The sequence below is a fragment of the Diorhabda carinulata genome, chromosome 5, assembly GCF_026250575.1.
Source record: "Diorhabda carinulata isolate Delta chromosome 5, icDioCari1.1, whole genome shotgun sequence".
In the NCBI taxonomy this organism is placed as follows: domain Eukaryota; kingdom Metazoa; phylum Arthropoda; class Insecta; order Coleoptera; family Chrysomelidae; genus Diorhabda; species Diorhabda carinulata.
In genome coordinates this window covers 13,571,628-13,585,391 of record NC_079464.1, presented here as the reverse complement: position 1 = coordinate 13,585,391, position 13,764 = coordinate 13,571,628, and the positions used below count along the sequence as shown (strand labels likewise).

General features: G+C 33.5%; 1 protein-coding gene across 2 annotated transcripts in view; it reads left to right on the top strand.

The window, feature by feature from the left end:
* LOC130894422 (uncharacterized) overlaps window positions 1-13,764 on the top strand; it is an 87,265-nt gene that overhangs the window by 26,903 nt on the left and 46,598 nt on the right. The gene's annotated exons all lie outside the window — the stretch shown is intronic.

The following is a 13,764-nucleotide window of genomic DNA, read 5'->3' as shown; positions in this document are numbered from 1 at the left end:
TATGGTAACGTACGTCACAATAATACTCCATTTTTTATTGTGTTATTTTTTTTTTTAAATTAAAGAAGTCTCAAAGTTTTTACCATATTTTTTTAATATATTTTATCAAGACGAGTTAAAACTATCTGTATATGACAAAATACTTATAGTAATATCATGAAAATTTCTACGTTTGGGCTTTCGGATACGCTCTTTTTATCTAAAATATTTTCAAAGATGGCCGACTTCCGGTTCTACCGGAAGCCTACTATAACTTTATTATTTTGTACGGAACGCCCTGTATATTAATACATTTTTGAAATCTACGTAAAATTTTAGTAAACTTTTGTCGAAAAACTTTTTTCAAAAAATGCATCTTTTTTGAGTTATTAATTTTTTTATAAAAAATTTTACCGTTGCAGACCCTAAGAAATTATTTTTTCACGAGGATATCCTTAAAGATATGAAAATGGTTTCTATTCGGATGCTTTTAGCAAGGTCAAACGTATTCGAATGTATGTTGAAAAATTTTTCATTTTATACAGGCTGTGTATAAAAAGTGTTCAAAGTTTATCTTCATAAATATCAAATTTTTTTACCAACCACCCTGTTTTTTCTATTTTAATGCATTCAGGAATAAAAAATAAGGCAAACACTTTTCTATATCTAAACTTCACCGTTACCCAGATATCAAATGTTTTCTGTAAATTTTTAGAGATGAAGGTGTGGTCTAAATTTTATTTTGATAAAGAAACATGCATCTCTAAAAATTTACAGAAAACATTTGATATCTGGGTAACGGTGAAGTTTAGATATAGGAAAGTATACATGAATTTGCCTTATTTTTCATCCCTGAATACATTAAAATAGAAAAAAACGGGTGGTTCTATTTAAAAAAATAAAAAAATTTGATATTTGTGATTAAACTTTGAATACTTTTTATACACAACCTGTATAAAATGAAAAATTTTTCAACATAGATTCAAATACGTCTGACCTTGCTAAAAGCAACCGACAGAAACCATTTTCATATGTTTAAGGTTATCCTCGTAAAAAAATAATTTATAAGGGTCTGCAACGGTCAAATTTTTTACAAAAAAAATTACTAACCCAAAAAATATGCATTTTTCGAAAAATGTTTACAGTAAAAAGTATACTAAAATTTTATGTAGATTTCGAAAATGTATTAATATATAGGGTGTTCTATTTAAAATAACAAAGTTACAGCCGACTTCCGGTTCTCCCGGAAGTCGGCCATGTTTGAAAATATTTGAGTTAAAAAGATCGAATCCGAAAACCCAAACATAGATATTTTCATGATTTTCCTATAAGTATTTCGCCATATACAGATAGTTTTAACTCGTCGTGGGACCCCTTGTATATATCATTATTTATTGTTCCAATTTAGAGATATGGCGTATAACGAGTTATTATTCACTCGGTGATTTATTCCACTCGCTAGTAAGTAACCGTCATCCCCTGAATAACAATCTTTATTATACGCCATTATATAATTTCTGAGACAATTTTCAATTTACGATATTTCGATGCATAATCATTTTTCAAATAACATTCCGAGATTTCAGTGTAATGGTTGAATCAATATGTACTGGAAACGATTTTGTATTGAATTTTTGTATGACGATGAATAGTATTTATAAAGAATAGTTTCATATATCATTTTTCATTCTGATTGAACTGTCAGATTTCTATTTCCATCGTCAATTAATCATTTCTGATGTACGACAGTTTGTATTCTCAGCTTACGAAAAACATCGAATATGTAAAGCATAACATCGAAACATCCAAATAAGCTAATGTCTAAAATACCCGATAATTTCGAATTTAGCAGAAATTTTAAATATACAAATCTTGAAACACGTCGATTTTTTTTAAACAGGTAATTCCTTTATATTTGTGACACTATTTTTAGTATTTTTCCAACTATATTCCAAGTTCAGGTAAATCACTGATCATCTGATTGAGGATCCTAAACCAGAACGAGATTTAGATAACAGTTTCCGAACGTCGAGTTCAATTTTCAATGGGAATTTCAAATTTAAAACATGATCTACAAAAACTTTTGATTTTTACTGACAGAAAACTTTGCTGGTTCAGTTTTTTTGGCTGATAAGGATCAGAAATTTTATGAGCGCGGAATCTTAAGCCAAAAAAAAAGAATAGCGAAACTCATTGAGAAAAATGGAAAATATATAATTGATTAAAAACTATCTAAAGTTTAAAAATAAAAAGAAGAATAACTAACTTTTAAAGTTCGAATAACCATAGATAAAAGAAACAAACCTTCAGCTGACCGCATCTACCATCGGTCTACTAGGGTAGAAAGGATCGTAACGGATGACTACGACCCTATTAACTCGATCAGTTTCCGGATAACAATGAACGTAATTTCTCTGGGGAACTATAATCAGAGTAGATCTGCTGAATGTATCAACCTAATCTACGAATAATAACAGGAGTTCTAACACCTCAATAAACACCTTAAGACGCTAGATCCAGATCGCTACACCTGGGAGCGTTTGAAATAGAAGACGAAGATCTCTGGTAAACAAAGCCATACCACATTCTAGACTTTTTGAAAGGATTGGGAATGATGGATCAGCTGTAAACACTGGGCTCTCCAGCAAGGGGGATATAGTAGATCCTTGGGTCGCATGCAAATAAACAAGTGTTTGTCTTAAGTAGAATACTTGTATTATAAGAGAATAATTGAAAAACAGGTATTATAATTAATTGATCAATTAATCATCATCTTCATCAGTAGTCATTAGTTTATCGCAACAGAAACCAAAGTAGGGACGGAATGAGAGAGTAATATATAGAGCAAGAATGAGAGAGGAATAGAATGGTGAATATAGTTATTACGCAGTTGCCAGCATTAAACTTTATCGATGGAATTTTGTTACTTGTCAGATTGGATAAACTTCCGAAAAACTCCAAGAGGAATTGGAAGGTAAAAATGATAGGGAATGGTCACAATCGAATAAGGACTAAGAAAAAATACCTGGAATCGTACGCATGCGCGGATAACGTGAATTAAAAATTCGGTCAAAAAAGGCCTATTCGTGCCACAAAAAAGGAAAGAAAATTGGAAATACTATAGTAAATACACCGGACCTAACCTAACCTGATCGAATCGATAGCATCGACGTATTTCCCGATCCCGAAAGAGCAATAAAAACAATAGAAATAAATGAAAAGCAATTTTATTCCACAAAAATTTATTTCACTCTCCTCGTCCTCTTCCATTGGAGGTCGATCATTCTTTCCAGGACACAAAAATTTTATATATCTACAATTTCATCGAATGGATCCACACTTTTCCTCCAGAGAAATTCACAGTTACTTCTGATTCCCCTCCTCGATATTCTTCTTCTCATGTGCCTCCAGCTGGAATCAATATTTTGGGTGTAGGCCCCTGTTCCAGGGTCAACAAAGTGCTCTTGATGGTTGACTGTAAAGTGCTGGTAGCCTTCACTTTCTACTGCCAAATTTTTTTTTATTGCAGTCTGTATAAATGATAGTCCCGACTTTGACATGCTACTTTATCAGCTTCATCAATGTTTCGGCAATTCAACAGTTATCAAGACATATTTCCAATCGGTAGCCGTCGCCGCCACGCTCAATCATTCCTAATATCCAATGACCCTCGACCATACGCCGTTTATTGTATTTTCTTCGTCCGATTTTATTCGTCTATTTCAACGACGCAACCATCCCCATCAATTTGGCCCTCATCTTCATATGCTCCGTCTAAACTGGCCATACAAACTTCACGAGCATAGTTGAAGACGTCGCTCACTGATTTGGACGAAACTGTTGTTTCCAAAATTGTTCAAATGAAAATCCTTGTACAAAACAATAGGTGATGATTATTCTTTGACGGACGTTAGTGTGCAACCGTTCGAACCATGTGTCGTCTTCTGTCGCTGAACCTTTATGTTCGAACGATCTGCCCTTCATTTTTCTAAAACATCTGAAGTGGCCAAAAACGGTACCATCATCATACCATTTAGCAAACTGGTTGTGCTTGCTGCACCATCTATTGACTCGCACAAGATTATTATTAATGCCCCAAATTTTTTGCTTAAGCCTCTGTTGGTATGATTGTTGCTATTTTAAAAAGGTTCCATCTTTTTGGGAGGGTCTGTGTCTAGGATTATGTTATTTGTGAATAATATGAGAGTCTAAAATTAAAAAATTAATCATCAATTGACGACACATTGGATTATTTTATAACTACTTAGATTTTTGAAAGTATTCCTTTTAATTTTAATCTAAAAAAACCAAACCACAAAAAATGTTTTAAGCTAGCAAAGTTTTTTTAACAACTAATTCAATGAACGAGCAAAATGGCGGATATTTCTACTTACCTGCGCACGAAATGACCGCGATTTTCTACCTTGCGAGGTCGCGGGAATTTCAAAAATATCACGTCACCTGTGAAATTTCATTGGCGTTTTCCAGAAGTTCTGTTCAGATGACGTATTTTTAACAACTTTGTAGCCCTCACACTCAAATTATCGGTGGAATATGCACTTTTTTGCACGTAATTAACTCACCTTATCTTAATATGACGCGCTCGCAAATTTTTGATGATTTCATCTTTGACGGGCGTCCTTATTTATGGGGTTCATACTTGGTGAAGGTACTTGACCGGGTACAAAGTATCCCCTTATATAATAACCTGCAGTAAATTCCGAAATCTCTGCTTGAGCTTCCCTACTATAATGTTTTGTATCATTATTGTAAACGGATGTTTGATAAGCGCTATTTTGATTAAAATTACGGTGAATCCAGTAAATTTTCGCAACCACAAAATTCCATTATTTATTTAGGCAATCGAGGAATCCCACTTACTGTTGTGGTTTTACAGATTCAGTTTATCATTACAGCAGTCAAACAACTCCTTTTTGTTTATTGTTCAATGATATGTTGTTATAAACAAGTTATTATTGTCACATCGCCACTTGATTCTGAAAATACTATCGTCGATTTATAGATTGTTTGTTTTTTAATTAGCACGTCCTTTGTCGACATGTATTTATAAATATAATAAAAATGGAATAAATATACGTACATCGGTGATAAATAAATTTTCACTTTCGATTCGGTTTAATCGATATAAGAAGTTTATTTTAAACCCTAACACATTGAATTTTAGTCTTTTTATCATTATTCTATTTAATTTCAAAATAACTTTCCTCTTGATTTCATATAGGAAGAATCCACGAAGCACAGTGTGGCTTTCTAATAATCTAGTAAATAAAAAATACGGGGTGTTTCGAAAAAAGGTGTTTGAATTTAATATTGAAGACGTTACTAGCACCCTCTTGATAGTCTTTGTATATTTTACTGAGCAAACCACAAATATTTTTCGATTTTCTACCTTTCTGAAGACTAGATCACCTTTTTTTTAAACAACATGTATATATATATATTTTTGTTTTGTATATTGGTTATTAAAGCAATAATATATAAATTTAAAGAAAAACGTACATTGTAAGATTCATTCAAATGAAAAAATAAAAAAAATATTTATATCAAAATAAACAATATAATTTTTTTATCAATAAATTTTATGCATGTCACTTTCTTCACGATTTTGAGTAGGCTGAGGGTTTACTACAATGTTGATGATGTCCTCATCGGTTAGTTCTTGTTCAACAGGCTCATTCTCGTCGATTAGAAGCCACTCCTCTACCTCATCTTCAAGCAGGTTTTTCAAGGGATTGTCAGCATTTCTAATGACATCCAAAACTTGGTCAGAGAGTCTTGATGGTTTTTTTCCTCATCAGTCCGTAGAGTTAGGTCAGATGTAGGGTTTGCAGCTGGCCAAAGTTTTCTCCAGCATGTTTGGAGTGTTGTATTTTTTTACCTGGTTCCAAAACAGTGCAATAGCATAGATGGCATCTTGTACTGTAAACTTTTTTCGAAAATCAGTCACGTCGCAGTCGGAATTTTACAGGCTTTGAATAAAAGACCTTCTGTAAAAGCATTTAAAATTTTTAATAACCCCTTGGTCCATAGGTTAAATCAAAGATGTTACGTTAGGTGGGAGCAGAGTAGCAACAATATTTCCAGAAACTAACAAATGGAGGAAGACTTTAGTATCTTCTGATAGATCAACACTTTTGATGAATTCATTGACCTCAGGCACAAAGTGGTGAAAAAACCAATCTTTAAAGAGGGTGGTAGTCAACCATGCATTTGATTGAGCATCGTATTGGACAGGCAAGTGTGTAACATTCTTAAACGCCCTGTCACTCGGTGGTTTCCAGACGCATTAGCACATAGCAAAATGGTTAATCTGTCTATGTTTTCTTTTAAAACCCTTGGCAGCTTTTTCTCCTCCCCAGCTAGTGTAGATGTTGGTAAACGTCGCCGCAATAGCCTTGCTTCATCAGCATTGTAAATCTGTTTAGGTGTTAAATCATTATCAGCCACGATTTTCTCAACCTCGTCTTTATATTTTTCTGCAGAGTTTTGGTTTGTGTTTGAGTTGTGTTTCTTCAGTTACATCAAGTCTTCGAATTCCATACCGAAACTTAAGGCAGTATGTCGTTGCCAAAAATGTTTATTCTGAATCTTAGTATTAATTTCCTCAATCATCTCCGAATATATTGCTATTTCTATGTAATGTTGATTAACCTGGAACATTGAATTTGCAATACTTCTAGAGGAAATATGTGATTTATAACTACCACTGCTTACTCATAACTTAGACCAAATTGAGAAAGGCGGAAGGAAATTACGCTAATTCTGACGCATAATGTACAATACCGGTTTTGCAAACAAATTAGTTATACTTTATAATTGGTATTTTATGCCAATGACCATGACATTTCCATATCAAATGATGATACAAAGAAAGGCAAGTAACCATTGTATAACCACATTAAATACAAAGATTAATTTATATTTTTCCATACACATGATGGCACAAAAAGTACGCATGTATTTAAAAAGGTTTCTAGTTTATTTTACAGAATATAATCAGCGAATAACACAATTCAAGAATAGTTAGCGTCGTTTTAAGTTGGTGAACATTAGAAGTTTCTTTGTCTCAACTTTTTTCAAAGTGTCTTGCAGCACCAGTTTCTAGCTCCGTCTCGCCAGCAACGCAAAGTCAGGAAATTGTATTTAGAAAATGTCAGATTTCGTTGCTTTTTAGATGCCAAGTTCAAAAATTGAGTGCTCTGTAATTTTCACAGCAACGGAATACTCAAAGTTGCGGTGCTAGGAAAACGTGATGCTAACAACGCAATGAAAATAATTACAATACATTAATTGTTGAGGTAATAAAATCAGGTGCTTATTAGGTGCTGGACAATATCGTGAAAGTGTCCGAATAATTAATGAACGAGTTCATTTCCTGTCCTTTCTTCAGCTTATGGTTCTGAAACCGAGGAAATTTAAATATTATTTACGGCTCCTGTAAGTCGTCAAGCAGCGCATTTGATTTATCAATTTGAGCTTAATGAGCACCGAAAGAGATTTGGATTTGTCCAAAGAAAAAGTTCAAAATTGAAACAGTGGAATTTGCTTAAGACAGGAGTTGAAATTACCGTGTATCTTAAACGTCACAGTTCATATTGTGATTCTTTTTCTGAAGAGAACGATCTTTAGCTTAAGGAACTCATTTAAAAGAAACATACGACATTATGAAACTAATGCTAGAAAAGATAGAAAACAACAAACACCAATGGTAAATCTGTGCAGATTTGAATGTTGTTGCTTTGGTTTTAGGACTACAAACTGGCAACACGTTGGTTTGTATGCGAGTAAAACTGCTGCGAGAGAAATGAACATTAAGTGAGAGCCAAGAACTGTTTACCTTCGTAGGCAAAAAATGTGAAAAATGAACCTTTAGTTAAGCCCAAAAAGATTGTATAACCACCACCTTTGCACATGAAATTAGGCATAATCGAAAATTTTGTAAAAACCATGGTCCAAGATGAAACTGATTTCAAATTTTCAAAACAAAAATTTCTTTTTTTGAATGGAGCTTAAATAAAGGAAGGTGTATATGTTGGATCCGACATCAAAAAATTAATCAAACTCCGACATTCATTACCACCTTAAATAATAAAGAAAAAGAAGCCTGGATGGCGTTTGTCAAAGTTACAGGAAACTTTTTAGGTAACTATAGATCTGTTCAATATTCTGATCATACTAAAAAAGGTTTTTTCGGAAATATGGTCGCTTCTCGTGACGAAAGAGGAGATATCGCCCCAATTGAAAAGGAAAATGTGAACCAGCAATTCTTGGATACTAGTTGGTCTTTAAGTAGAGACTCCGAATACAGAAGACACGTGAAAAGGTCTAAAAAAACATGTTTTTGAGTGCCGAGAGGAAAAAATTAATAATATTTTTGTTGCCTAGATGGGTGGATACATTTTTTAATAGTGATATCGCAAGTTACGTAGCCATGGCTACCTCTGGCTACCTACGATTGTCAAATTACAGAAACCGGGTATTTATCTTCTAATTACTATGAATACAACGAGCATAAATGTTTGTTGAAGGATATATACAGGGTGTTTAAAAAAAGGTTATCCCGTCTTCAAATAAATAGAAAATTGAAAAATATTTGGGGTTTGCTCAGTAAAAAATTTTCGTAACGCCATACGAATTCAAGATTTTTTACGATTTTGCCGCAGCCACTGGCAACACTGTATTGAAATTTCATACGAATATGTTTTGGAAGCTGATACATCCAATGAATTTGTTTTTATGTCTGACTATCATAGAGGGCGCTAGTTACACTGTTCTAACCAAGTAGGATTGGACATAACTTTTTCAGTGTTAGATTTATTAAGCAAAATTTCAATCTTTGAGAATATCAAGCATAGGAAATTGATCAGGACGAATGATATTAACAATTGACATTGATAGAAATGACACATTTTTATTACACTAGCGCCACGATTGGTAAGTGGCAAAACTAAATTTGTGTTACTGAAAGTATATAATCTCTTCGAAAAGTGGTTAATTAAAAAACTAAATCCTTCGTCTTTCTTAATGGATGGCCATACACAAAGATCATACATACATTTGATAGGGAAAGCCAGGAATCTCGGCTAGAATCACTATTTTCCATCAGGCACCAAAAACCATCGAATTCGTATTCGGTTCATATACTGCGAAATTCAAAATCAACTTATGCTCATGAGTCAGATGGCAGCTTCTCCAGTGATGAAGGTTATGTTTCTCCAGAATCGATCCAGCTATACCCAAGGGCAACATTAAGAAAGCCTGTGAACGAGTATAGGCTAGTGTAGCAAATAGAAACCATATGAATTAAGCAGTTATAGATTTAAGTGGGCTTTAAAATTTCACTTGACTTGTTTGATTGTGACACATACATTTTTTAAAATCTCAACTACTTACGTGGTCAAAAAAAACTGCTAATTGTATAAAATTGATCCGGACAAATGACGTTGACTGAAAAGATACATTTTTATTACACCAGTGCCACGATTGGTAAGTGGCAAAACTAAATTCGTGTTGTCGAAATTTACATGTTAGTTGACCTACTTATTGGGTAGGCTTTGTGGCCTCCAGACTTCACACAGGGAGCCGATAGTCGTGGCTACGCTTCCAAATTGGTGACGGTGCGAACCCTTCGCCAAGCTATATATTCAAATACCAATTATTTGGCAACGTCGCCATGGCATCTAGGTGAGGTAGGACTCTTATAGAATTCTTTGGTGCGTTTGTCGTGGTCTTAAAAGGGGTGCGACAAAATATTATCTTATAATTCATATCTATTCTGGATCTATTCGAGATCATTGATGTTGCATTTTGAATGCCTGTTATAATAAATTACAATTAAAGTTCGTTTTATGTGTCATTAAAAAATTATCTGAGAGGAAATATTTACATCAACTACTGATGTTAATTATTATACAAATAATCATAAGTAGTATTTATTCTGAAATTAACCAATCTGGCAGTTGATGTGATTCATAGTAAATTAGTCGAAACAACTCGAAATCAAAATGTTCTTAGAAATTTAACATTTCATCATATTTAGTGTTCAATCAATTTAAAGTGGTTCCGAGTGTCTTCAATTGAACCAATTCAACACAAAATTAGTTAAAAGTGCTTGGTTAAAAAAATATTTTCATTTTTCCATTAAATAATTATACTCAATTATATAATACAAAAATATTTTGTATTATATAGGGTGAATATTTTATATAAAATAAGTTAAAAGTTCTTGGATAAAAAATTTTCTTCCTGTGGAATGATTTGTGATTCCAAATTTGTAAAAATATCCATATAATTAGAGAATGAAGACGAAAAAGACTGAAATTCGTTAATAATAAGGAAAAGCTGGAATCTTCACATGAATCTTCTTTTATTTCTCTAAACAAAATCCTAAAAGTCCCCACTTATAGATGGGCCGCTAAAAAAGTTACTAGATGTCAAAGGTAAATTTGTACGCTGCACCAAGATCTCCGAACGATGTGTAGATAAGTAAAAAAATTATATAGTTCTTGTAAAGTACGAGGATGGTCCCAGAAGTACTTAGCCTTACTTAAACATGGCGAGAGTTGAGCACACAATCTATACAGCACATGTTTCAACGGCACGTTGTTTAGGATTTGTTTGACAGCCATCAATAGTGAACGTTTTCAGTGCACATGAAAAAAATTAGTCATCGTTATGTGATACAATTCTTTTATTTTATAAGTCTAAGCCCAACCAATATAAAAGCTGCACCATATTCTACTCTGGCTGAGATTGCTCCTTTATTAGCAACAATAATCTGCGAATTCCAGCTTTGGTCGACCAAATGAGGCGACGACTCCAGAAATGTTGATAAAAATCCACAAAGCGATACTGGATGATCATCGACTGAAAGTTCGCCATCTAGCAGACATTATGGGCAGTTCAAAAAGTGCGGTACATCGCATAATAACTGAAAATTTTGACATGAGAAAACTATGCGCAAGATGGGGGCCGCGTTTGCTCACAATGAAACAAAAACAGCGTCGTGAAGATTCTTCCATCGAGAGTTTGAGAGAACAACCAAAACAATGAACTAAAAATGAAAACCGGCTCCAAAGAAGGCAAAGCCCGTTCTATCCACAAGCAAGGTCATGGTGTCGGTTTTTTTGAATCCACGTCAGATAATTTCCATTGACTATCTTGAAAAAATGAACGACAAGTATTATGCGAACTTATTGCAACGTTTGAGCGAAGAAATCAAGCAAAAACGGTCACATTTAGCTAAGAAGTGTTGTTTTATCAAGGCAATGCACCAGCACACACATCTTTTATTGCAATGGTTAAAATTAATAAATAAAAGTTTGAGTTGCTACCTCATGCGCCCTATTCGTCATATTCAGCCCCCTCGGATTATTTTCTGTTCCCAGACTCGATAAAATATCTCGGTGGTCAAATATTTTCCAACAATGAGGAGGTGATGCGGGAGTACCTTAATTTTTGAGTTGTGTTGTTATGTGACCTGACCCCCTTTTGATTTCTTCCTGTGGGTTTTTATTCCAGGACCGCGTTATTCAAGAGGAGCGATCTCCGAACTCATCACGGATAGCTTGACATACTTCGCCGGACCTGCGTCTCCCCATTGAGAAACATTACCGTAAATGCATTGATTAAGATGGGCATCAATTTGAATCTCTTTTGTAATTTCTTTCAATAAATTTGTTTGGACCACCACACAACTCAAAATTGACAGAAAATAGTGACAGAGAATGCCCAACACGTTCGAGTTCGCTATCGAGCTGCATCTTCTGAATGAAATCATTATCTTTGATCAACCCTTATATACAAAAGTACGAGAAATTGCTCACGCAGCTCCTGCACATTTTTATTAATTAATATTTATTTTCATTCTTTTAGTTACTACTCGTATATTAAATTTATTTTAGACACATAATTTACTCGATCATATTTTATACATAAAACTGGTGCAATTCTGTTTAATTTTGTGTCGTCTGCAACGTATTGCACGTGGCATAATGTAAGCGCAAGCGAAAATAAGAAACGACTGAAAAAATATTTGTTCAATGTCAAAACTTAATGATACGTAAACATGATTTCATTGAGCCCGGATTGATGATACTTAAAATGTTTCGTTGAGAAAATCGTAATCGTCAAAAGAAATATTATGAAAAATGTTTCATTCTATTGAGAGAAAAGGTCGTTTCAGTTAATCCTATTAACTTTCGCTGTTACAACTGAAACGGCGTGGGAGTGATGATGTGAGGTGTTTATTGTGTAAATGTAAAAATATGCTAAAACACAAGATGTTCGTTGAGCATTAAATTATTCAATTTCAGGTCGATATGATTAGAACGAAGAATAATACGAGGGCGGTTCATATATCATCGATACAAACGCTATCACCATTTATTTATTATCGAGTTTTTCCAAGTAATTCTTCTATAACCAAGATTAAATCATCTCAATATCGAAAAGAACTAATCTTGGTTATATTTAGAAAAAAAATTTAATAACGATTCTACCTACCCGACAAAGAAAGGAAAAAATTTGATGTTACCTCCTATATTGGTTTTGCAAGAGTCACGAAAATTTATGACTCCATCGCATTTATTCATAAAGTTGCATTATAACCTTCCATGTATAGTAGTATCACGTGAGGTGGTGTCTTGATTTTAAATGAAGGTGATGCAACCACAACTGCTACCACAGACAAAAATGTTTTAGGTACAAAATTTGACCTAAAATCCGTGATAATAATAATGTTTGCCTCAAGTGGTGCCATCTATGTGTTTCTTTTTAACTTAAATTTAAGAAAACTCAACTACTAAACAGGATTTTCATAGACAAATAAAGATTTGTTTTTAGGAAAAGACATTCCTTCACATTCGTGCCAGATGCCATCAATAAATTATTTCACATCAATATCAGGACTTTTGTACCTGTTCCCACGTCCTTGTCAAATATTTCTTAAATTTATGCAATAAAAGGAGTGATGAGAAAGGCTTACCTATCTTCTCAAAGCAAAAATGTGATACTCATTCAGGAAAAGCACAACAAAGCAGTCCCAAATATGGATCACCAAAGTACAAATATTACAAATGAAAAGTATAATTTGGATTGTCTACAAGATGAGAGTGTTAAATATTTGTACCAAAAAAATTGGAGCGTTATAAATGATGAAAAACACACACCGCAGGAAATTTATAGTATGCAGCAATAAATCAGCTGTAAAAGAAGTTCTATTCTCTGAAGATAATGTCAAAAAAATATGTACGCAGTTTTCTTTGGTAATACAGGATAAGTAAAGGCAGTAAAAAAGCTTTAACATCAACGTACAGTTACAGTAAACTAATACACCACACACTCAGCAGATAGACAATTTTTTTCGTGAAAATAACGTGATTAAATGACCATGCACCCTATTTGCCTGTAGACGTTTAAAGAAAAACGATTAGATTAAGCAAATTCACCAACTTTCAAAAGCATTCGATAAGATCCCTAATTCCAAGCATTTAAGTTGTGGAAAATTCGGTTACAAAAGTGCTTTGCTACACTACCGATCAAAAGTTTTTGCCCACCCCATAATCCATTCATTAAATTTCAAAATAATATTTATACGGATTTCTGTTCATGGGTGAATTAATAGACACCGTCTAATAATTTATTTAAACACTATACACTACACTAACTTATAATAATGCACTTATCACTATCACTTAACTAACTATAATAATTTATTCAAATTCATATTCAATGTTCACTACGACTATTTATTATAAACGAAAC